The sequence below is a fragment of the Triticum dicoccoides genome, chromosome 3B, assembly GCF_002162155.2.
Source record: "Triticum dicoccoides isolate Atlit2015 ecotype Zavitan chromosome 3B, WEW_v2.0, whole genome shotgun sequence".
NCBI lineage: Eukaryota > Viridiplantae > Streptophyta > Magnoliopsida > Poales > Poaceae > Triticum > Triticum dicoccoides.
The window spans coordinates 458,884,483-458,911,544 of NC_041385.1; positions in this window are offsets into that span (position 1 = coordinate 458,884,483).

The following is a 27,062-nucleotide window of genomic DNA, read 5'->3' on the forward strand; positions in this document are numbered from 1 at the left end:
ACAATGTCTACCTATATGTTACTCTAACATTCTAACCCTCACTATATTTAATTCTTTGCCACATCAGCATACTTGCTATTTTTCTGAGTGCAGCTATGATATATATATACCATCACTATGCCCAACTTTTGTATAGAAGGGAAGTATCATATATAGTATAGTATCAGAGATCATGCATATGATACTATATAGTGTATGATACTACGCATGTACCTTCTTATACTGCATATATATAGTATCATAGAGCTAGTATGTATATATATATATATATATATATATATATATATATATATATACCATAGATGACCGTATTTATGGTCATGTGCATGACACAAAGTAGTATAATATTTATATTATATATGCTACAGTATTTATGTTACTGCTTCTTTGCCACACATCATCATATTTGCTATTCTCAAGTGCATGATACCGGCTATGATACCCCCACTATGGCCACCCCTAAGGTTGGTCGTAATGGGAGTATCAAGCGGCATCATATGCATGCCAACTAGACTTTTTGGATGATGTGGCACACAGTTAAATAAGGAAAGATAGGGTGTGGGCTGGGTATCATATCATGATATACTGTATCACATATTAAATGTTGTAGTACTTTGTGTCATGCATGGCAATTAATAAGGCAACCTAAGATACTAAGACTAGCCACAATGGATAGTGTAACATGCCCATGTTACTACTCCATGCTACTACCTCTATAGTGGGGAGTAACATATGTGTGGTAACATGCGCAACACTTCATTTATTAAGCTATAGACTCATCTTGCCTTGATATGTGTGATGTTACTCATACTATTAGACTAGCCACAATGGGAGTAACTTCAGTAGTAACATCAAGTGCCACCAAGAAAATATGCTCATGTGGCAATGAGTTAATGAGGAGAGGTAGTTTGAGAAACTAGCTAGTTACCGTAACATCACATGTCTCAGTGCACTATGAGTCTATAACCTAATAAATGAAGCTTTGCATGACACCACACTTATGTTACTACCCACTATGAAGGTAGTAACATAGGTTAGGGATATGTGTATGTTACTAGTGTATGTTACTATGCACTATGGCTAGTCTTAATTAGTAACTAGCTATGTTACCAAATGCCTCTCTTTCTTCATTTATTGCTTGCCGCATCATCTATTTTATCTAGATATCTGTGATGTTACTACCTATGTTACTCCCACTGTGGGTATACGTAGTCTAACTTATGATACTATGAGCTCATTACAGAGGTAGCTAGCTAGTACTCCCTCCGTCCGGGTTTATTAGGCCTCTCAGCAACACAAGCATGCATGCCCCTTTTTATAAGGCCCCGCCTTGGAAAGGTGCATGCATGCAACCATTTCATTGGTTGCATTGAAAGCCATTGTTGTTGGTGCCATGGTTGGAAAATTAATACACTTCATGCATGCTTTTTCATTGGTTGCATGCATGTGACAGAGTGCATTAGGAGTGGAATGGAATAATTAATGTGAGAAAATTATTATGTGTCTTGGTCTAAGAGAAGTTGTCTTTAGGCCTAATAAACCCGGACGGAGGAAGTATCGATCCTATACTAGTATAGCATTGACACATAGTAGCATATATAACATTTATTATGATACACGGTTTCATGATATGGTACTTAACCCTCTCTTTCTTCATTTAATTCTATGACAGCTCATCAAAATTGCCTAGTTGGCATGATACTAGCTATGATATCTCATACGTCTCCAACATATCTATAATTTTTTATTGTTCCATGCTATTTTATTACCCCTTTTGGATGTTTATGGGCTTTATTTTACACATTTATATCATTTTTGGGACTAACCTACTAACCGGAGGCCCAGCCCATATTGCTGTTTTTTTGCCTATTTCAGTATTTCGAAGAAAAGGAATGTCAAACGGAGTCCAAATGGAATGAAACCTTCGGGAGCGTGATTTTGGGAACGAACATGATCCGGAGAGCTTGGAGTGCAAGTCAAGAAGCAGCCGAGGCCCCCACGGTATAGGAGGCCGCGCCCCCTTGTAGGGCGCGCCCCTGTCTCGTGGGCCCCTCAAGCGGCCACCGACGTACTTCTTCCTCCTATATATACCTACGTACCCCGAAAACATCCAGGGGCACCACGAAACACAATTTCCACCACCATAACCTTCTGTATCCGCGAGATCTCATCTTGGAGCCTTCACCGGCACTCTGCTAGAGGGGGAATCGACCACGGAGGGCCTCTACATCAACATCCTTGCCCCTCCGATGAGTTGTGAGTAGTTTACCACAGACCTAAGGGTCTATAGTTATTAGCTAGATGGCTTCTTCTCTATATTTGGATCTCAATACAATGTTCTCCCCCTCTCTTGTGGAGATCTATTCGATGTAAACTCTTTTTGCGGTGTGTTTGTCGAGATCCGATGAATTGTGGGTTTATGATCAAGTTTGTCTATGAATAATATTTGAATCTTCTCTGAATTCTTTTACGTATGATTGAGTTATCTTTGCAAGTCTCTTCGAATTATCAGTTTGGTTTGGCCTACTAGATTGATCTTTCTTGCCATGGGAGAAGCGCTTAGCTTTGGGTTCAATCTTGTGGTGTCCTTAGCCAGTGACAGAAAGGGTTGCAAGGCACGTATTGAATTGTTGCCATCGAGGATAAAAATGGGGTTTATATCATATTGCTTGAGTTTATCCCTCTACATCATGTCATCTTGCTTAATGTGTTACTCTGTTCTTATGAACTTAATACTCTAGATGCAGGCAGGAGTTGGTCGATGTGTGGAGTAATAGTAGTAGATGCAGGCAGGAGTCAGTCTACTTGTTATGGACATGATGCCTATATACATGATCATGCCTAGATTACATAACTATGCGCTTTTCTATCAATTGCTCGACAGTAATTTGTTCACCCACCGTAATACTTATGCTATCTTGAGAGAAGCCACTAGTGAAACCTATGTCCCCCAGGTCTATCTCTTATCATATTTGCTTTCAATCTACTTTTATTTGCATCTTTACTTTTTGCATCTATATTATAAAATACCAAAAATATATTTATCTTATCATACTATCTTTATTAGATCTCACTTTCGCAAGTGGCCGTGAAGGGATTGACAGCCCCTTTATTGCGTTGGTTGCGAGTTCTCAGTTTGTTTGTGTAGGTGCGTGGGACTCTCGAGAAGCCTCCTACTGGATTGATACCTTGGTTCTCAAAACTGAGGGAAATACTTACGCTACACTTGCTGAAGGAAATATGCCCTAGAGGCAATAATAAAGTTTTTATTTATTTCCTTATATCATGATAAATGTTTATTATTCATGCTAGAATTGTATTAACCGGAAACATAATACATGTGTGAATATATAGACAAACAGAGTGTCACTAGTATGCCTCTACTTGACTAGCTTGTTAATCAAAGATGGTTATGTTTCCTAACCATGGACAACGAGTTGTTATTTGATTAACGAGATCACATCATTAGTTGAATGATCTGATTGACATGAGCCATTCCATTAGCTTAGCACCCGATCGTTTAGTATGTTGCTATTGCTTTCTTCATGACTTATACATGTTCCTATGACTTTGAGATTATGCAACTCCCGTTTACCGGAGGAACACTTTGTGTGCTACCAAACGTCACAACGTAACTGGGTGATTATAAAGGTGCTCTACAGGTGTCTCCAAAGGTACTTGTTGGGTTGGCGTATTTCGAGATTAGGATTTGTCACTCCGAATGTCGGAGAGGTATCTCTGGGCCCTCTCGGTAATGCAAATCACTTAAGCCTTGCAAGCATTGCAACTAATGAGTTAGTTGCGAGATGATGTATTACGGAACGAGTAAAGAGACTTGCCGGTAACGAGATTGAACTAGGTATTGGATACCAACAATCGAATCTTGGGCAAGTAACATACCGATGACAAAGGGAACAACGTATGTTGTTATGCGGTCTGACCGATAAAGATCTTCGTAGAATATGTAGGAACCAATATGGGCATCTAGGTCCCGCTATTGGTTATTGACCGGAGACGTGTCTCGGTCATGTCTACATTGTTCTCGAACCATAGGGTCGCACGCTTAAAGTTACGATGACAGTTTCTTTATGAGTTTATGTATTTTGATGTACCGAAGGTTGTTCGGAGTCCTGGATGTGATCGCGGACATGACGAGGAGTCTCGAAATGGTCGAGACATAAAGATTGATATATTGGACGACTATATTCAGACACCGGAAATGTTCCGGGTGATTTCGGAGAAAACCGGAGTGCCGGGGGGGTTACCGGAACCCCCCGGGAGAGTTAATGGGCCACATGGGCCTTGGTGGGAAGAGAGAGCGGCGGCCAGGGTGGGCCGCGCCCCCTCTCCCTCTGGTCCGAATTGGACTAGGAGGGGGGCGGCGCCCCCTTTCCTTCCCCCCTCTCCCACTTCCTTCCCCCTCCTAGTAGGAGTAGGAAAGGAGGAATCCTACTCCTACTAGGAGGAGGAATCCTACTCCTACTAGGAGGAGGATTCCTCCTCCTTGGCGCGCCCCAAGGGGCCGGCCGGCCTCCCCCTTGCTCCTTTATATACGGGGGCAGGGGGCACCCTAGGACACACAAGTCGATCTTCGTGATCGTTCCTTAGCCGTGTGCGGTGCCCCCCTCCACGATATTACACATCGGTCATATTGTAGCGGTGCTTAGGCGAAGCCCTGTGAAGGTTGAACATCAAGATCGTCACCACGCCGTCGTGCTGTTGGAATTCCTCCCCGAAGCTTTGCTGGATCGGAGCCCGGGGTGCGTCATCGAGCTGTACGTGTGTCAAGAACTCGGAGGTGCCGGAGTAACGGTGCTTGGATCGGTTGGACCGGGAAGACGTACGACTACTTCCTCTACGTTGCGTCAACGCTTCCGCTTCGGTCTACAAGGGTACGTAGACAACACTCTCCCCTCTCATTGCTATGCATCACCATGATCTTGCGTGTGCGTAGGAATTTTTTTGAAATTACTACGTTCCCCAACAGTGGCATCCGAGCCTAGGTTGTATGGTTTGATGTTATATGCACGAGTAGAACACAAGTGAGTTGTGGGCGATACAAGTCATACTGCTTACCAGCATGTCATACTTTGGTTCGGCGGTATTGTTGGATGAAGCGGCCCGGACCGACATTACGCATACGCTTACACGAGACTGGTTCTCCCGACGTGCTTTGCACACAGGTGGCTGGCGGGTGTCAGTTTCTCCAACTTTAGTTGAACCGAGTGTGGCTACGCCCGGTCCTTGCGAAGGTTAAAACAGCACTAACTTGACGAACTATCGTTGTGGTTTTGATGCGTAGGTGAGATTGATTCTTGCTTAAGCCCGTAGCAGCCACGTAAAACTTGCAACAACAAAGTAGAGGACGTCTAACTTGTTTTTGCAGGGCATGTTGTGATGTGATATGGTCAAGACATGATGCTAAATTTTATTGTATGAGATGATCATGTTTTGTAACCGAGTTATCGGCAACTGGCAGGAGCCATATGGTTGTCGCTTTATTGTATGCAATGCAATTGCCCTGTAATGCTTTACTTTGTCACTAAGCGGTAGCGATAGTCGTAGAAGCATAAGATTGGCGAGACGACAATGATACTACGATGGAGATCAAGGTGTCGCGCCGGTGACGATGGTGATCATGACGGTGCTTCGAAGATGGATATCACAAGCAGAAGATGATGATGGCCATATCATATCACTTAATTGATTGCATGTGATGTTTATCTTTTATGCATCTTATCTTGCTTTGATTGACGGTAGCATTTTAAGATGATCTCTCACTAATTATCAAGAAGTGTTCTCCCTGAGTATGCACCGTTGCCAAAGTTCGTCGTGCCCAGACACCACGTGATGATCGGGTGTGATAAGCTCTACGTCCATCTACAACGGGTGCAAGCCAGTTTTGCACACGCAGAATACTCGGGTTAAACTTGACGAGCCTAGCATATGCAGATATGGCCTCGGAACACGGAGACCGAAAGGTCGAGCGTGAATCATATAGTAGATATGATAAACATGAGATGTTCACCATTGAAAACTAATCCATTTCACATGATGATCGGTTATGGTTTAGTTGAATTTGGATCACGTGATCACTTAGAGGATTAGAGGGATGTCTATCTAAGTGCGAGTTCTTAAGTAATATGATTAATTGAACTTAAATTTATCATGAACTTAGTACCTGATAGTATCTTGCTTGTCTATGTTGATTGTAGATAGATGGCCCGTGTTGTTGTTCCGTTGAATTTTAATGCGTTCCTTGAGAAAGCAAAGTTGAAAGATGATGGTTGCAACTACGCGGACTGGGTCCGTAACTTGAGGATTATCCTCATTGCTGCACAGAAAAGTCACGTCCTGGAAGCACCGCTGGGTGCCAGGCCTGCTGCTGATGCAACTGACGACGTTAAGAACATCTGGCAGAGCAAAGCTGATGACTACTCGGTAGTTCAATGTGCCATGCTTTACGGCTTAGAACCGGGACTTCAACGACGTTTTGAACGTCATGGAGCATATGAGATGTTCCAGGAGTTGAAGTTAATATTCCAGAAGAATGCCCGGATTGAGAGATATGAAGTCTCCAATAAGTTCTATAGCTGCAACATGGAGGAGAATAGTTCTGTCAGTGATCATATACTCAAGGTGTCTGGGTATTGTAATCACTTGATTCAACTGGGAGTTACTCTTCCGGATGATAGCGTCATTGACAGAATTCTCCAATCACTTCCACCAAGCTACAAGAGCTTCGTGATGAACTATAATATGCAAGGGATGGATAAGACAATTCCCGAGCTCTTCGCAATGCTAAAGGCTGCGGAGGTAGAAATCAAGAAGGAGCATCAAGTGTTGATGGTCAACAAGACCACTAGTTTCAAAAAAGAGGCAAAGGGAAGAAGAAGGGGAACTTCAAGAAGAACAGCAAGCAAGTTGCTGCTCAAGAGAAGAAACCCAAGTCTGGACCTAAGCCTGAAACTGAGTGCTTCTACTGCAAGCAGACTGGTCACTAGAAGCGGAACTGCCCCAAGTATTTGGCGGATAAGAAGGATGGCAAGGTGAACAAAGGTATATGTGATATACATGTTATCGGTGTGTACCTTACTAGAGCTCGCAGTAGCACCTGGGTATTTGATACTGGTTCTGTTGCTAATATTTGCAACTCGAAACAGGGACTACGGATTAAGCGAACACTAGCAAAGGACGAGGTGACGATGCGCGTGGGAAATGGTTCCAAAGTCGATGTGATCGCGGTCGGCACGCTACCTCTACATCTACCTTCGGGATTAGTATTAGACCTAAATAATTGTTATTTGGTGCCAGCGTTGAGCATGAACATTATATCTGGATCTTGTTTGATGCGAGACGGTTATTCATTTAAATCAGAGAATAATGGTTGTTCTATTTATATGAGTAATATCTTTTATGGTCATGCACCCTTGAAGAGTGGTCTATTTTTGATGAATCTCGATAGTAGTGATACACATATTCATAATGTTGAAGCCAAAAGATGCAGAGTTGATAATGATAGTGCAACTTATTTGTGGCACTGCCGTTTAGGTCATATCGGTGTAAAGCGCATGAAGAAACTCCATACTGATGGACTTTTGGAACCACTTGATTATGAATCACTTGGTACTTGTGAACCGTGCCTCATGGGCAAGATGACTAAAACGCCATTCTCCAGTACTATGGAGAGAGCAACAGATTTGTCGGAAATCATACATACAGATGTATGTGGTCCGATGAATGTTGAGGCTCGTGGCGGATATCGTTATTTTCTCACCTTCACAGATGATTTAAGCAGATATGGGTATATCTACTTAATGAAGCATAAGTCTGAAACATTTGAAAAGTTCAAAGAATTTCAGAGTGAAGTTGAAAATCATCGTAATAAGAAAATAAAGTTTCTACGATCTGATCGTGGAGGAGAATATTTGAGTTACGAGTTTGGTCTACACTTGAAACAATGCGGAATAGTTTCGCAATCACGCCACCCGGAACACCACAGTGTAATGGTGTATCCGAACGTCGTAATCGTACTTTACTTGATATGGTGCGATCTATGATGTCTCTTACAGATTTACCGCTATCGTTTTGGGGTTATACTTTAGAGACGGCCACATTCACATTAAATAGGGCACCATCCAAATCCATTGAGACGACACCTTATGAACTATGGTTTGGCAAGAAACCAAAGTTGTCGTTTCTTAAAGTTTGGGGCTGCGATGCTTATGTGAAAAAGCTTCAACCTGATAAGCTCGAACCCAAATCGGAGAAATGTGTCTTCATAGGATACCCAAAGGAGACCGTTGGGTACACCTTCTATCACAGATCCGAAGGCAAGACATTCGTTGCTAAGAATGGATCCTTTCTAGAGAAGGAGTTTCTCTCGAAAGAAGTGAGTGGGAGGAAAGTAGAACTTGATGAGATAACTGTACCTACTCCCTTGTTGGAAAATAGTACATCACAGGAACCGGTTTCTGTGACGTCAAAACCAACTAGTGAGGAAGTTGATGATGATGATCATAGAACTTCAGATCAAGTTACTACAGAACCTCGTAGGTCAAACAGAGTAAGGTCCGCACTTGAGCGGTACGGTAATCCTATTCTGGAAGTCATGCTACTAGATCATGATGAACCTACGAACTATGAAGAAGCGATGGTGAGCCCAGATTCCGCAAAATGGCTTGAAGCCATGAAATCTGAGATGGGATCCATGTATGAGAACAAAGTATGGACTTTGGTTGACTTGCCCGATGGTCGGCAAGCAATTGACAATAAATGGATCTTCAAGAAGAAGACTGACGCTGACGGTAATATTACTGTCTACAAAGCTTGACTTGTTGCAAAAGGTTTTTGAAAAGTTCAAGGGATTGACTACGATGAGACCTTCTCACCCGTAGCGATGCTTAAGTCTGTCCGAATCATGTTAGCAATTGCCGCATTTTATGATTATGAAATTTGGCAAATGGATGTAAAAACTGCATTCCTGAATGGGTTTCTGGAGGAAGAGTTGTATATGATGCAACCAGAAGGTTTTATCGATCCAAAGGGAGCTAACAAAGTGTGCAAGCTCCAGCGATCCATTTATGGACTGGTGCAAGCCTCGCGGAGTTGGAATAAACGCTTTGATAGTGTGATCAAAGCATTTGGGTTTATACAGACTTTTGGAGAAGCCTATATTTACAAGAAAGTGATTGGGAGCTCTGTAGCATTTCTAATATTATATGTGGATGACATATTATTGATTGGAAATGATATAGAATTTCTGGATAGCATAAAGGGATACTTGAGTAAAAGTTTTTCAATGAAAAACCTCGGTGAAGCTGCTTACATATTGGGCATTAAGATCTATAGAGATAGATCAAAACGCTTAATTGGACTTTCACAAAGCACATACCTTGACAAAGTTTTGAAGAAGTTCAAAATGGATCAAGCAAAGAAAGGGTTCTTGCCTGTATTGCAAGGTGTGAAGTTGAGTAAGACCCAATGCCCGACCACTGCAGAAGATAGAAAGAAAATGAAAGATGTTCCCTATGCTTCAGCCATAGGCTCTATCATGTATGCAATGTTGTGTACCAGACCTGATGTGTGCCTTGCCATAAGTTTAGCAGGGAGGTACCAAAGTAATCCAGGAGTGGATCATTGGACAACGGTCAAGAACATCCTGAAGTACTTGAAAAGGACTAAGGATATGTTTCTCGTATATGGAGGTGACAAAGAGCTCATCGTAAATGGTTACGTTGATGCAAGCTTTGACACTGATCCGGACGATTCTAAATTGCAAACCGGATACGTGTTTACATTAAACGGTGGAGCTGTCAGTTGGTGCAGTTCAAAACAAAGCGTCGTGGCGGGATCTACGTGTGAAGCGGAATACATAGCTGCTTCGGAAGCAGCCAATGAAGGAGTCTGGATGAAGGAGTTCATTTCCGATCTAGGTGTCATACCTAGTGCATCGGGTCCAATGAAAATCTTTTGTGACAATACTGGAGCGATTGCCTTAGCGAAGGAATCCAGATTTCACAAGAGAACCAAGCACATCAAGAGACGCTTCAATTCCATCCGAGATCTAGTCCTGGTGGGAGACATAGAGATTTGCAAGATACATACGGATCTGAATGTTGCAGACCTGTTGACTAAGCCTCTTCCACGAGCAAAACATGATCAGCACCAAGACTCCATGGGTGTTAGAACCATTACTGTGTAATCTAGATTATTGACTCTAGTGCAAGTGGGAGACTGAAGGAAATATGCCCTAGAGGCAATAATAAAGTTATTATTTATTTCTTTATATCATGATAAATGTTTATTATTCATGCTAGAATTGTATTAACCGGAAACATAATACATGTGTGAATATATAGACAAACAGAGTGTCACTAGTATGCATCTACTTGACTAGCTTGTTAATCAAAGATGGTTATGTTTCCTAACCATGGATAAAGAGTTGTTATTTGATTGACGGGATCACATCATTAGTTGAATGATCTGATTGACATGACCCATTCCGTTAGCTTAGCACCCGATCGTTTAGTATGTTGCTATTGCTTTCTTCATGACTTATACATGTTCCTATGACTATGAGATTATGCAACTCCCGTTTACCGGAGGAACACTTTGTGTGCTACCAAATGTCACAACGTAACTGGGTGATTATAAAGGTGCTCTATAGGTGTCTCCAAAGGTACTTGTTTGGTTGGCGTATTTCGAAATTAGGATTTGTCACTCCGAATGTCGGAGAGGTATCTCTGGGCCCTCTCGGTAATGCACATCACTTAAGCCTTGCAAGCATTGCAACTAATGAGTTAGTTGCGAGATGATGTATTACGGAACGAGTAAAGAGACATGCCGGTAACGAGATTGAACTAGGTATTGGATACCGACGATCGAATCTCGGGCAAGTAACATACCGATGACATTGGGAACAACGTATGTTGTTATGCGGTCGATAAAGATCTTCGTAGAATATGTAGGAACCAATATGGGCATCCAGGTCCCGCTATTGGTTATTGACCGGAGACGTGTCTCGGTCTTGTTACATTGTTCTCGAACCATAGGGTCCGCACGCTTAAAGTTAGGATGACAGTTTCTTTATGAGTTTATGTATTTTGATGTACCGAAGGTTGTTCGCAGTCCCGGATGTGATCACGGACATGACGAGGAGTCTCGAAATTGTCGAGACATAAAGATTGATATATTGGACGACTATATTCGGACACCAGAATTGTTCCGGGTGATTTTGGAGAAAACCGGAGTGCCGGGGGGGTTACCGGAACCCCCCGGGAGAGTTAATGGGCCACATGGGCCTTGGTGGGAAGAGAGAGGGGCGGCCAGGGTGGGCCGCGCGCCCCCTCTCCCTCTGTTCTGAATTGGACTAGGAGGGGGGGGCGGCGCCCCCCTTTCCTTCCCCCCTCTCCCCCTTCCTTCCCCCTCCTAGTAGGAGTAGGAAAGGAGGAATCCTACTCCTACTAGGAGGAGGATTCCTCCTCCTTGGCGTGCCCCAAGGGGCCGGCCGGCCTCCCCCTTGCTCCTTTATATACGGGGGCAGGGGGCACCCTAGGACACACAAGTTGATCTTTGTGATCGTTCCTTAGCCGTGTGCGGTGCCCCCCTCCACGATATTACACCTCGGTCATATTGTAGCGTTGCTTAGGCGAAGCCCTGCGATGGTCGAACATCAAGATCGTCACCATGCCGTCGTGCTGACGGAACTCCTCCCCTAAGCTTTGCTGGATCGGAGCCCGGGGTGCGTCATCGAGCTGTACGTGTGTCAAGAACTCGGAGGTGCTGGAGTAACGGTGCTTGGATCGGTTGGACCGGGAAGACGTACGACTACTTCCTCTATGTTGCGTCAACGCTTCCACTTCGGTCTATGAGGGTACGTAGACAACACTCTCCCCTCTCGTTGCTATGCATCACCATGATCTTGCGTGTGCGTAGGAAATTTTTTGAAATTACTACGTTCCCCAACACTTGCTGCATCACCCTCTCCTCTTCGAGGAAAACCAACGCAAGCTCAAGACATAGGTAGAAGGATTTCTGGCACCGTTGCCGGGGAGGTCTTCGCCCAAGTCAAGACATACCAAGTACCCATCACAAACCCATCTCCCTCGCATTTACATTATTTGCCATTTGCCTCTCGTTTTCCTCTCCCCCACTTCACCATTGCCGTTCTATTCGCCCTCTCTTTCCCAATCTCCTCCTCTCTCTTTTTTGCTTGCCTTTTTCTGTTTGCTCGTGTGTTATCGTTACCTTGTCGTTATGGCTAGTCCTCCTGTCCTTATTCTCACTCCCGAACAAGAAATTCTCAATTTTAAGCAAAGGGAGAGGGAAAGTTTAAAAGATGCTTGGTATAGAATTTGCAATGCCCAATATAAAGCTACTAGGAAGCTTGCTACTTCCGTTCTTCTCCGCAATTTTTATGTAGGCATTACTCCTTGGAATAGATGTGTTCTTGATATTGCTACTGGGGGTGATTTTATGAGTAGCCATACTTTTGATGCTTATAATGCTATGTTAGATTTGTTTGGCCCACCACCTCTTTTGGTTAATGGGACGGTTTTAACATTTGAACATGTGATGCAACAGCTTGATATCATTGAAAATAAATTTTCCACTATTGAGTTGATTGAAAATTTAGATAAAAAGATTCATAATCATATTACCCAATTTGGATCTAGGGTTGGATTTACTTTGAAAAATCTTAAAGAAAAAGAACCTATAGTCAATGAAAAAATAAATCTAGAGTCTGCTAGAATTGGTAAACTTGAGGATATCATTACAAACTTTGGTTTCGCGTTTTCCCCCATGAAAAACACTCCGAAACCCCCTACTAAAACTGCGAAGTTTATTTATGTTCCTAAAAATAAGGGTGAATCTTCTAGTAAGGGAGATGCGGATCTCAAATCCATAAGTGTTCTTCCCAATTGTCTCTCTATCGTTAAGGAACCTTTTGCTACCAATGAATTTCTTGAGTTTTTGCCTAAAGGTTTAGCCATTGCTAAAAGGGGAGAAATCCCTATAGATCACAAGTGCTCTACTTATGAATTTGGTGCCAAAGATGGCACTCCTTAGATCTATCTTCGCTTTTATGCCTAGCTAGGGGCGTTAAACGATAGCACTAGTTGGGAGGCAACCCAATTTTCTTTATGTTTTTTGTTTTTGCTCATGTTTAGTAATAAATCTTGCATCTACCTTCTGTTTAGATGTGTTTTTTTATCTTTTAATTAGTGTTTGTGCCAAGTAGAATCTATAGGATAACCTACGATGATAGTTGATTTGATTCTGCTGAAAAACAGAAACTTTGCACGCACGAATATAATTTTTTTAAATCACAGTAACGTGATTTTGCATTGATTATATTTGCTGCTGTTCAATAAACAAATTTTCCAGGACTTCCTATTTTGGTAGGATTTTTAGGGTTCCAGAAGTTTGCGTTAGTTACAGATTGCTATATACTGTTCTGTTTTTGACAGATTCTGTTTTTCATGTGTTGTTTGCTTATTTCAATGCATCTATGGCTAGTAAATTAGTTTATAAACCATAAGGAAGTTGGAATACAGTAGGTTTAAAACCAAAATAAATAAATAATGAGTTCATTGCAGTACCTTATGTGGTGGTTTTGTTTTCTTTCACTAACGGAGCTTATAAGATTTCCTTTTGAGTTTTGTGTTGTGAAGTTTTCAAGTTTTGGGTAAAGCTTTTATGGACTATGGAATAAGGAGTGGCAAGAGCCTAATCTTGGGGATGCCTATGTCACCCTAAGATATTCAAGAATAGCCAAAAGCCTAAGCTTGGGGATGCCCCGGGAAGGCATCCCCTCTTTCGTCTTCGTTCATTTGTAACTTTACTTGGAGCTATATTTTTATTCGCCACATGATATATGTTTTGCTTGGAGCGTCGTATATTATATTAGTCTTTGCTTTTTAGATTACCATAATCATCCTTGCTGTACACACCTTTTGGGAGAAGCCTATTTGATTAGAATTTGCTAGAATACTCTATGTGCTTCACTTATATCTTTTGAGCTTGATAGTTTTTGCTCTAGTGCTTCACTTATATCTTTTAGAGCACGGTGGTGTCTTAATTTTGAAGAAATTGCTAGTCTCTCATGCTTCACTTATATTATTTTGAGAGTCTTTTAGAACAGCATGGTATTTTCTATGGTCATAAAGTTGGTCCTAGAATGGTAGGCATCCAAGTTGGGTATAATAAAAACTATCATAGGAAGTGAATTGGATGCTATGATCAATTTGATACTTGATAATTGTTTTGAGATATGGAGGTTGTGATATTAAAGTCATGCTAGTAGGGTGATTATGAATTTAAAGAATGCTTGTGTTGAAGTTAGCAAGTCCCTTAGCATGCACGTATGGTTAAAGTTGTGTAACAAATTTGAAACATGAAGTGTACATGGCTTGTGCATCCTTATGAGTGGCGGTCGAGGACGAGCGATGGTATTTTCCTACCAATCTATCCCCCTAGGAGCATGCGCGTAGTACTTGGTTTTTGATGACTTCTAAATTTTTGCAATAAGTATATGAGTTCTTTTGACTAATGTTGAGTCCATGGATTATACGCAATTTTACCTTTCCGCCTTTGCTAGCCTCTTCGGTACCGTGCATTGCCCTTTCTCACCTTGAGAGTTGGTGCAAACTTCGTCGGTGCATCCAAACCCCGTGATATGATGCGCTCTATCACACATAAACCTTCCTATATCTTCCTCAAAACAGACACCATACCTACCTATTGTGGCATTTCCATAGCCATTCCGAGATATATTGCCATGCAACTTTCCACCGTTCCGCTCATCATTATCATGACATACTTTACTTTTGTCATATTGCCATTGCATGATCATGTAGTTGACATCGTATTTGTGGCAAAGCCACCATGCATAATTTTTCATACATGTCACACTTGATTCATTGCACCATCCCGGTACACCGCCGGAGGCATTCATATAGAGTCATATCTTGTTCTAGTTTCGAGTTGCAATTCTTATGTTGTAATCAATAGAAGTGTGATGATCATCATTATTAGAACATTGCCCAAAGAAAAAAAAAGAAAAAATAAGAAGAAAAATAAGAAGAAAGGCCAAAAAAAGGCCCAAAAAAAGAAAAAAAGAAGAAAAAAAAGAAAATAAATAAAAAGGGCAATGTTACTATCTCTTTTTCCACACTTGTGCTTCAAAGTAGCACCTTGTTCTTCATGTAGTGAGTCTCATATATTATGCTTCAAAGTAGCACCATGTTTATCATATAGCGAGTCTCATAAGTTGTCTTTTTCATACTAGTGGGAATTTTTAATTATAGAACTTGGCTTGTATATTCCTACGATGGGCTTCCTCAAATGCCCTAGGTCTTCATGAGCAAGCAATTTGGATGCACACCCACTAGTTTTCTTTTGTTGAGCATTCATTTATAGCTCTAGTGCATCCGTTGCATGGCAATCCCTACTCCTCATGTTGAAATATATTGATGGGCATCTCCATAGCCCATTGTTTATCCTCGTCAATATGAGACTTTCTTTTTTGTCTTCTCCACACAATCCCCATCATCACATTCTATTCCACCCATAGTGCTATATCCATGGCTCGTGCTCATATATTGCATGAAGGTTGAAAGAGTTTGAGATTATTTGAGTATGAAACAATTGCTTGGCTTGTCATCGGGGGTATAGAAGTTGGGAACATCTTTGTGTGACGAAAATGAAGCATAGCCTAACTATATGATTTTGTAGGGATGAACTTTCTTTGGCCATGTTATTTTGAGATGACATAATTACTTTGATTAATATGCTTGAAGTGTTACTATTTGTTTTATCAATATGAACTTTTATTTTGAATCATTTGGATCTGAACATTCATGCCACAATAAAGAAAATTACATTATGAATTATGCTAGGTAGCATTCCACATCAAAAATTCTCTTTTTATCATTTACCTACTCGAGGATGAGCAGGAATTAAGCTTGGGGATGCTTGATACGTCTCCCACGTATCTATAATTTTTGATTGTTCCATGCTATTATATTACCCCTTTTGGATGTTTATGGGCTTTATTTTACACATTTATATCATTTTTGGGACTAACCTACTAACCGGAGGCCCAGCCCATATTGCTGTTTTTTTGCCTATTTCAGTATTTCGAAGAAAAGTAATATCAATCGGAGTCCAAACGGAATGAAACCTTCGGGAGCGTGATTTTGGGAACGAGCGTGATCCGGAGAGCTTGGAGTGCAAGTCAAGAAGCAGTCGAGGCCCCCACAATATAGGAGGCCGCGCCCCCCTGTAGGGCGCGCCCCTGTCTCGTGGGCCCCTCGGGCGGCCACCGACGTACTTCTTCCTCCTATATATACCTACGTACCCCGAAAACATCCAGGGGCACCACGAAACACAATTTCCACCACCGTAACCTTCTGTATCTGTGAGATCTCATCTTGGAGCCTTCGCCGACACTCTGCCGGAGGGGGAATCGGCCATGGAGGGCCTCTTCATCAACATCCTTGCCCCTCCGATGAGTTGTGAGTAGTTTACCACAGACCTACGGGTCCATAGTTATTAGCTAGATGGCTTCTTCTCTGTTTTTGGATCTCAATACAATGTTCTCCCCCTCTCTTGTGGAGATCTATTCGATGTAAACTCTTTTTGCGGTGTGTTCGTCGAGATCCAACGAATTGTGGGTTTATGATCAAGTTTATCTATGAATAATATTTGAATCTTCTCTGAATTCTTTTATGTATGATTGAGTTATCTTTGCAAGTCTCTTCGAATTATCAGTTTGGTTTGGCCTACTAGATTGATCTTTCTTGCCATGGGAGAACCGCTTAGTTTTGGGTTCAATCTTGTGGTGTCCTTAGCCAGTGACAGAAAGGGTTGCAAGGCACGTATTGAATTGTTGCCATCGAGGATAACAAGATGGGGTTTATATCATATTGCTTGAGTTTATCCCTCTACATCATGTCATCTTGCTTAATGTGTTACTCTGTTCTTATGAACTTAATACTCTAGATGCAGGCAGGAGTCGGTCGATGTGTGGAGTAATAGTAGTAGATGCAGGCAGGAGTCAGTCTACTTGTTATGGACGTGATGCCTATATACATGATCATGCTTAGATAATCTCATAACTATGCGCTTTTCTATCAATTGCTCGACAGTAATTTGTTCACCCACCGTAATACTTATGCTATCTTGAGAGAAGCCACTAGTGAAACCTATGGCCCCGGGTCTATCTCTTATCATATTTGCTTTCAATCTACTTTTATTTGCATCTTTACTTTTTGCATCTATATTATAAAATACCAAAAATATATTTATCTTATCATACTATCTTTATTAGATCTCAGTTTCGCAAGTGGCCGTGAAGGGATTGACAACCCCTTTATTGCGTTGGTTGCGAGTTCTCAGTTTGTTTGTGTAGGTGCGTGGGACTTTTGAGAAGCCTCGTACTGGATTGATACCTTGGTTCTCAAAATTTAGGGAAATACTTACGCTACACTGGCTGCATCACCCTCTCCTCTTCGAGGAAAACCAACGCAAGCTCAAGACGTAGCAAGAAGGATTTCTGGCACCGTTGCCGAGGAGGTCTTCGCTCAAGTCAAGACATACCAAGTACCCATCACAAACCCATCTCCCTCGCATTTACATTATTTGCCATTTACCTCTCGTTTTCCTCTCCCCCACTTCACCCTTGCTGTTCTCTTCACCCTCTCTTTCCCAATCTCCTCCTCTCTCTTTTTCGCTTGCCTCTTTCTGTTTGCTCGTGTTGTTAAATTCACTATTTTGTCTATTTTCTTGTATTTAGATAGGCTAAATTAATCATGTTCCTTAGTTCAAAATTCACTACATAGCTACACAAACATGCAACATGATTTGCATGCAGGAGTACTTGCAGTTGCACAAAATAGATGATGTAGTTGCACAATAGCTAGCATAATATATATTTTTTGGAATTCTGCATACAGATTTTTAGCTAAAACCAAAATAAATCTGAAATTATCTAAGTTGGCATCTTCTACTTTTATATGAGCTGATGATGCCAACTACTGAAATTCAAACCCCACAAGTAGATGGATATGGAAGTGTTGTCAGTTGCACACTTGTACTGGTTAAGTTGCACAAATACAAGCTAGAGTTGGTTCACTTTTCTCAAGCTTATTTTTTTGCATCATGTGCGGGTTTTACAGGTTATGGTGGTGGATGAACTGATGTAGATTTTTGCACACAATTCTAAGCTACAAAGTCACATATACTACTGTGTGGAAAGATTAAAGAAAAAACATATACTTCTTGTCTAGTTGGTAGTTATATTTTCATAGTACCTACAATATATTTTTATTCTTCTTTTTTTGCTATAGTGACCCCGGTTCTTCTACATTATGTGTGAAATAAGACTCTATATGTGCTCTCTTATATATATTTGCATATTTTCTACATTCTGTTACACACATTGCTGCAAAAGTAGACTTGTTCCGGTTCTTCTGCATTATGTGTGAAATAAGACTCTATATGTGCTCTCTTATATATATATTTGCATATTTTCTGCATTTTGTTGCACACATTGCTGCAAAAGTTGACTTGGCTTATGATCTGGTTGCACACAAAAATAGTTAAAATTGCATGATACGTCTCCAACGTATCTATAATTTTTTATTGTTCCATGCTATTAAATTATCTGTTTTGGATGTTTAATGGGATTTAATATGCTCTTTTATATTATTTTTAGGACTAACCTATTAACCAAAGGCCCAGTGCCAGTTTCTGTTTTTTCTGCCTATTTTGGAGTTTTACAGAAAAGGAATACCAAACGGAGTCCAAACGGATCGCGAGGATCTTTCTTGGACCGAAAGCAAACCAGGAGACTTGGAGTTGAAGTCTGGAACGCCACAAGGAAGCCACAAGGCAGGAGGGTGCGCCCAGAGGGGTAGGCACGCCCCCACCCTCGTGGGCCCCTCGTAGCTCCACCGACGTACTTCTTTCACATATATATACTCTTATACCCTAGAAACATCAGGGGGAGCCACGAAACCACTTTTCCACCGCTGCAACCTTCTGTACCCGTGAGATCCCATCTTGGGGCCTTTTCCGGCGATCTACCGGAGGGGGAATCGATCATGGAGGGCTTCTACATCAACACCATTGCCTCTGCGATGAAGCGTGAGTAGTTTACCACAGACCTTCAGGTCCATAGTTATTAGCTAGATGGCTTCTTCTCTCTTTTTGATTCTCAATACAAAGTTCTCCTCGATGTTCTTGGAGATCTATTCGATGTAATACTCTTTTGCGGTGTGTTTGCCGAGATCTGATGAATTGTGGATTTATGAACAAGATTATCTATGAATATTATTTGATTCTTCTCTGAATTCTTATATGCATGATTTGATATCTTTGCAAGTCTCTTCGAATTATCAGTTTAGTCTGGCCTACTAGATTGATCTTTCTTGCAATGGAAGAAGGGCTTAGCTTTGGGTTCAATCTTGCGGTGTCCTTTCCCAGTGACACTAGGGGCAGCAAGGCACGTATTGTATTTTTGCCATCGAGGATAAAAAGATGGGGTTTATATCATATTGCTTAATTTTATCCCTCTGCATCATGTCATCTTGCTTAATGCGTTACTCTGTTCTTATGAACTTAATACTCTAGATGCATATTGGATAGCGGTCGATGTGTGGAGTAATAGTAGTAGATGCAGAATCATTTCGGTCTACTTGACACGGACGTGATGCCTATATTCATTATCATTGCCTTAGATATCTTCATAACTATGCGCTTTTCTATCAATTGCTCGGCAGTAATTTGTTCACCCACCATAATACATGTTATCTTGAGAGAAACCACTAGTGAAACCTATGGCCCCTGGGTCTCTTTATTATTATATTGCATATCTTTTATTTACATCACATCTCATTTACTATTTTGCAATCCTTACTTTCCAATCTATATAACAAAATACCAAAAATATTTACTTTACTATCTCTATTAGATCTCACTTTTGTGAGTGACTGTGAAGGGATTGACAACCCCTTTATCGCGTTGGTTGCAAGGTTCTTGATTGTTTGTGCAGGTACTAGGTGACTTGTGCGTTGTCTCCTACTGGATTGATACCTTGGTTCTCAAAAACTGAGGGAAATACTTATGCTACTTTTGCTGCATCACCCTTTCCTCTTCAAGGGAAAACCAATGCATGCTCAAGAGGTACCAAGAAGGATTTATGGCGTCGTTGCCGAGGAGATCTACACCAAGTCAAGACATACCAAGTACCCATCATAAACTCTTCTGCCTCGCATTACATTATTTGCCATTCGACTCTCGTTTTCCTCTCCCCCACTTCTAAAACAATTTTTGAAAATGTTTGCCTTTTCTTTGCCTCTCTTCCGTTCGTCTCTTTTTGCTTGCTTCTTGTGTGCTTGTGTGTTGGATTGATAGTTTGTCACGATGGCTCAAGATAATACTATATTGTGTGACTTTTCCAATACCAACAACAATGATTTTATTAGCACTCCGATTGCTCCTACTACCGATGCTAAATCTTGTGAAATTAATACCGCTTTGTTGAATCTTGTTATGAAAGATCAATTGTCTGGCCTTCCTAGTGAAGATGTCGCTACCCATCTAAAGAACTTTGTTGATTTATGTGATATGCAAAAGAAGAAAGATGTGGATAATGATATTGTTAAATTGAAGCTATTTCCGTTTTTGCTTAGAGATCACGCTAAAACTTGGTTCTTTTCTTTGCCTAAAAATAGTATTGATTCATGGAATAAGTGCAAAGATGCTTTTATCTCTAAGTATTTTCCTCCCGCTAAGATCATCTCTCTTAGGAACGATATTATGAATTTTAAGCAACTTGATCATGAGCATGTTGCACAAGCTTGGGAGAGGTATGAAATTAATGATACGTAATTGCCCTACACATGGTTTGAATTTGTGGATGATTTTACAAAAAATTATGACGGATTGAATTTTGCTTCTAGAAATCTTTTAGATTTGGCCGCGGGAGGCACTTTTATGGAAATCACTTTAGGAGAAGCTACTAAACTCCTAGACAATATTATGGTTAATTATTCTCAATGGCACACCGAAAGACCCACTAGTAAAAAAGCTCATGCGATTGAAGAGATTAATGTTTTGAGTGGGAAGATGGATGAACTTATGAAATTGTTTGCTAATAAAAGTGTTTCTTCTAGTCCTAATGATATGACTTTGTCCACTTCTATTGAGAATAATAATGAATCTATGGATGTGAATTTTGTGTGTAGGAAGAATTTTGGTAACAACGTGTATAGAGGAAACTTTAATTGTAGGCCTTTTCCTAGTAATTCCTCTAATAATTATGGTGATTCCAACAACAACTCTTATGGAAATTTTAATAAGATGCCCTCTGATTTTTAGATTAGTGTTAAAGAATTTATGAGTTCACAAAAGAATTTCAATGCTTTGGTCGAACAAAAATTGCTTAAGATTGATGAGTTGGCTAGGAACGTGGATAGAATTTCTCTTGATGTTGATTCTTTGAAACTTAGATCTATTCCATGTAAGCATGACATCAATGAGTCTCTAAAATCCATGAGTATTTCCATTGATGAATGCAAAGAAAGAACCGCCAGGATGCCTGCTAATAAGGATTGCTTTGTGAAAGCGTGTTCTTCTAGTTTTCATAATAATAATGATGAAGTTCTAAAAGTGATTGATCTAACTCCTATTAAATCTTTGTTTTTCAATACGAATCTTGATAAAGATGGGACTAGAGATGAGTCAACTTTAGTTAAAAGGCATCCCAATGATTCGGAGTTTTTAGATCTTGATGCAAAAATTAATAAAAGTGGGATTGAAGAGGTCAAAACTTTACATAGCAATGAACCCACTATTTTGGATTTCAAGGAATTTAATTATGATAATTGCTCTTTGATAGATTGTATTTCTTTGTTGCAATCTGTGTTAAATTCTCCTCATGCTTATAATCAAAATAAATCTTTTACTAAACATATCGTTGATGCTTTAGTGCAATCCTATGAAGAAAAGCTTGAACTAGAAGTTTATATCCCTAGAAAACTTTATGATGAGTGGGAACCTACTATTAAAATCAAGATTAAAGATTATGAATGCTATGCTTTGTGTGATTTGGGTGCTAGTGTTTCCACGATTCCAAAAACCTTGTGTGATGTGCTAGGTTTCCGTGAACTTGATGATTGTTCTTTAAATTTGCATCTTGCAGATTCCACCATTAAGAAACATATGGTAAGGATTAGATGATCTTGTTTCAAATAGGAATTATGTGCTTGTAGATTTCATTGTTCTTGATATAGATTGCAATCCCACATGTCCTATTATTCTTGGTAGACATTTCCTTGGAACGATTGATGTAATTATTGACATGAAAGAAGGAAATATTATATTCCAATTTCCGTTAAGGAAAGGCATGGAACACTTTCCTAGGAAGAAAACTAAATTACCTTATGAATCTAATATGAGAGCCACTTATGGATTGCATACCAAAGATGATAATACCTAGATCTATTCTTGTTTTTATGCCTAGCTAGGGGCGTTAAACAATAGCGGTTGTTGGGAGGCAACCCAATTTTTTTTGTTCTTTGCTTTTTGATCATGTTTAATAATAAATAATTCATCTACCTATGATTAGATGTGGTTTTGTGTTTTAATTAGTGTTTGTGCCAAGTAGAACCTTTGGGAAGACTTGGGTGAAGTCTTTGCAATCTTGCTGTAAAAAACAGAAATTATTGCACTCACGAGATTAGCTGTCGTTTTTTACTAGAGAGTGATTTTAGTTTGATTCTTTTTGAAGATGATTAATATAAAAATTCCTCACGTCCACCAATTTATTTGGAGTTACAGAAGTATTCGAAAGTTACAGATTACTACAGACTGTTCTGTTTTTGACAGATTCCGTTTTCTTGTGTTCTTTGCTTATTTTGATGAATCTATGAGTAGTATCGGGGGGTATGAACCATAGAGAAGTTGTAATACAGTAGGTTTAAGAACAATATAAATAAATAATGATTTCATTACAGTACCTTAAAGTGGTGGTTTATTTTCTTATACTAACGGAGCTCATGAGATCTTCTGTTGAAGTTTTGTGTTGTGAAGTTTTCAAGTTTTTGGGTAAAGATTTGATGGATTTTGAAATAAGGAGTGGAAAGAGACTAATCTTGGGGATGCCCAAGGCACCCCAAGGTAAAATTCAAGGACAAACAAAAGCCTAAGCTTGGGGATGCCCCGGAAGGCATCCCCTCTTTCGTCTTCGTCTATCGGTAACTTTACTTGAGGCTATATTTTTATTCACCACATGATATGTGTTTTGCTTGGAGCGTCTTGTATGATTTGAGTCTTTGCTTTTTAGTTTACCACAATCATCCTTGCTATACACACCTTTTGGGAGAGACACGCATGAATCGGAATTTATTAGAATACTCTATGTGCTTCACTTATATCTTTTGAGCTAGATAATTTTGCTCTAGTGCTTCACATATATGTTTTTAGAGCATGGTGGTGGTTTCATTTTATAGAAATTATTGATCTCTCATGATTCACTTATATTATTTTGAGAGTCTTTTAGAATAGCATGGTAATTTTCTTTGGCTATAAAACTAATCCTAATATGATGGGCATCCAAGATGGGTATAATAAAAACATTGATATAAAGTGCATTGAATACTATGAGAATTTTGATGCTTGATGATTGTTTTGAGATATGGATGGTGATATTACAGTCATGCTAGTAGAGTAATTGTGAATTTGAGAAATACTTGTGTTGAGGTTTGCAAGTCCCGTAGCATGCACGTATGGTAACCGTTGTGTAAAAATTTGGAGCATGATTTATTCTTTGATTGTCTTCCTTATGTGTGGAGGTCGGGATCGCGCGATGCTTAACTCCTACCAACCCTTCCCTTAGGATCATGCGTGTAGTACTTTGTTTTGATGACTTGTAGATTTTTGCAATAAGTATGTGAGTTATTTATGACTAATGTTGAGTTCATGGATTATACGCACTCTCACCCTTCCACCATTGGTAGCCTCTCTAGTACCACGCAACTTTCGCCGGTACCATACACCCACCATATACCTTCCTAAAAAGAGCCACCATACCTACCTATTATGGCATTTCCATATCCATTCCGAGATATATAGCCATGCAACTTTCCACCATTCTGTTTATTATGACACACTCCATCATTGTCATATTGCTTTGCATGATCATGTAGTTGACATCGTATTTGTGGCAAGGCCACCATTCATAATTTTTCATACATGTCACTCTTGATTCATTGCACATCCCGGTACACCGCCGGAGGCATTCATATAGATTCATATTTTATTCTAAGTATTGAGTTGTAATTCTTGAGTTGTAAGTAAATAGAAGTGTGATGATCATCATTATTAGAGCATTGTCCCGTGTGAGGAAAAAAGGCCAAAGGAGCAAATGAAAAAAAAAGACCAAAGAAGCCAAACAAAAAATGAGAGAAGAAGAGAGAAGGGACAATGCTACTATACTTTTCCCACACTTGTGCTTTAGAGTAGCACCATGATCTTCATGATAGAGAGTCTCTTATTTTGTCACTTTCATATACTAGTGGGAATTTTTGTTATAGAAATTGGCTTGTATATTCCAACGATGGGATTCCTCAAATGCCCTAGGTCTTCATGAGCAACCAAGTTGGATGCACACCCACTTAGTTTCTTTTGTTGAGCTCTCATACATTTATAGCTCTAGTGCATTTGTTGCATGGCAATCCCTACTCAGTAACATTGATATCTATTGATGGGCATCTCCATAGCCCATTAATATTCCTAGTTGATGTGAGACCATCTTCCTCATTTTTGTCTTCTCCACAACCACCATTATATTCCACCTATAGTGCTATGTCCATGGCTCACGCTCATGTATTGCGTGAAAGATGAAAAAGTTTGAAAATACTAAAGTATGAAACAATTGCTTGGCTGAAACCGGGGTTGTGCATGATTTGAATATTCTGTGTGACGTAGATGGAGCATAGCCAAACTATATGATTTTGTAGGGATGAACTTTCTTTTTCCATGTTATTTTGAGAAGACATGATTACTTTGTTAGTATGCTTGAAGTATTATTATTCTTATGTCAATATTAAACTTTTGTCTTGAATCTTTCGGATCGAAGAATTCATGCCACAATAAAGAAAATTACATTGATAATTATGTTAGGTAGCATTCCACATCAAAAATTATGTTTTTATCATTTACCTACTCGAGGACGAGCATGAATTAAGCTTGGGGATGCTTGATACGTCTCCAACGTATCTATAAATTTTGATTGTTCCATGCTATTAAATTATCTGTTTTGGATGTTTAATGGTCTTTAATAGGCTCTTTTATATTATATTTGGGACTAACCTATAGGCCCAGTGCCAGTTTCTGTTTTTTTGCCTATTTTAGAGTTTTACAGAAAAGGAATACCAAACGGAGTCCAAATGGAACGAAACCTTCGCGAGGATCTTTCTTGGACCAAAAGCAAACCAGGAGACTTGGAGTTGAAGTCTGGAACGCCACAAGGAAGCCACGAGGTAGGGCGCCCAGGGGGTTAGGCGCGCCCCCACCCTCGTGGGCCCATCGTAGCTCCACCGACGTACTTCTTTCACCTATATATACTCATATACCCTAGAAACATCAGGGGGAGCCACGAAACCACTTTTCCACCACCGCAACCTTCTGTACCCGTGAGATCCCATCTTGGGGCCTTTTCCGGCGATCTGCCGGAGGGGGAATCGATCACGGAGGGCTTCTACATCAACACCACTGCCTCTCTGATGAAGCATGAGAAGTTTACCACAGACCTTCGGGTCCCTAGTTATTAGCTAGATGGCTTCTTCTCTCTCTTTGATTCTCAATACAAAGTTCTCCTTGATGTTCTTGGAGATCTATTCAATGTAATACTCTTTTGCGGTGTGTTTGCCGAGATCCGATTAATTGTGGATTTATGAACAAGATTATCTATGAATATTATTTGGTTTTTCTCTGAATTTTTATATGCATGATTTGATATCTTTGAAAGTCTCTTTGAATTATCAGTTTAGTTTGGCCTGCTAGATTGATCTTTCTTGCGATGGGAGAAGTGCTTAGCTTTGGGTTCAATCTTGTGATCTCCTTTCCCAGTGACAGTAGGGGCATCAAGGCACGTAATGTATTGTTGCCATCGAGGATAAAAAGATGGGGTTTATATCATATTGCTTGAGTTTATCCCTCTACATCATGTCATCTTGCTTAATGCGTTACTCCGTTCTTATGAACTTAATACTCTAGATGCACGTTGGATAGCGGTCGATGTGTGGAGTAATAGTAGTAGATGTAGAATCATTTCGGTCTTCTTGACATGGACGTGATGCCTATAATCATGATCATTGCCTTAGATATCTTCATAACTATGCGCTTTTCTATCAATTGCTCGGCAGTAATTTGTTCACCCACCGTAATACGTGCTATCTCGAGAGAAGCCACTAGTGAAACCTATGGCCCCCGGGTCTCTTTCTTATGATATTGCATCTCTTTTATTTACATCGCATCTCGTTTACTATTTTGCAATCTTTACTTTCCAATCTATACAACAAAAATACCAAAAATATTTACTTTACTATCTCTATTAGATCTCACTTTTGCGAGTGACTGTGAAGGGATTGACAACCCCTTTATCGCGTTGGTTGCAAGGTTCTTGATTGTTTGTGCAGGTACTAGGTGACTTGTGCGTTGTCTCCTACTGGATTGATACCTTGGTTCTCAAAAACCGAGGGAAATACTTACGCTACTTTGCTGCATCACCCTTTCCTCTTCAAGGGAAAACCAACGCATGCTCAAGAGGTAGCATTGCACAGGTACCTCATCTCCTCGTTTTTATCCTTGTTTGTGTTGTCTTCAAGTATTTAGAAGCTATTTTTAAAAGAGAATTTGGTGTGAAGGTGAAAGGGAAAGTCAAGGAGGGAGGATCTGGACTGGAGGAGAAAAGGAGCAGCCTCTTTTTTCACCCTTGTTGGTGTTGCCCGGTACTTTCTAATCTGTCCTTCCTCTTTCTTCTTTTTTTCGCA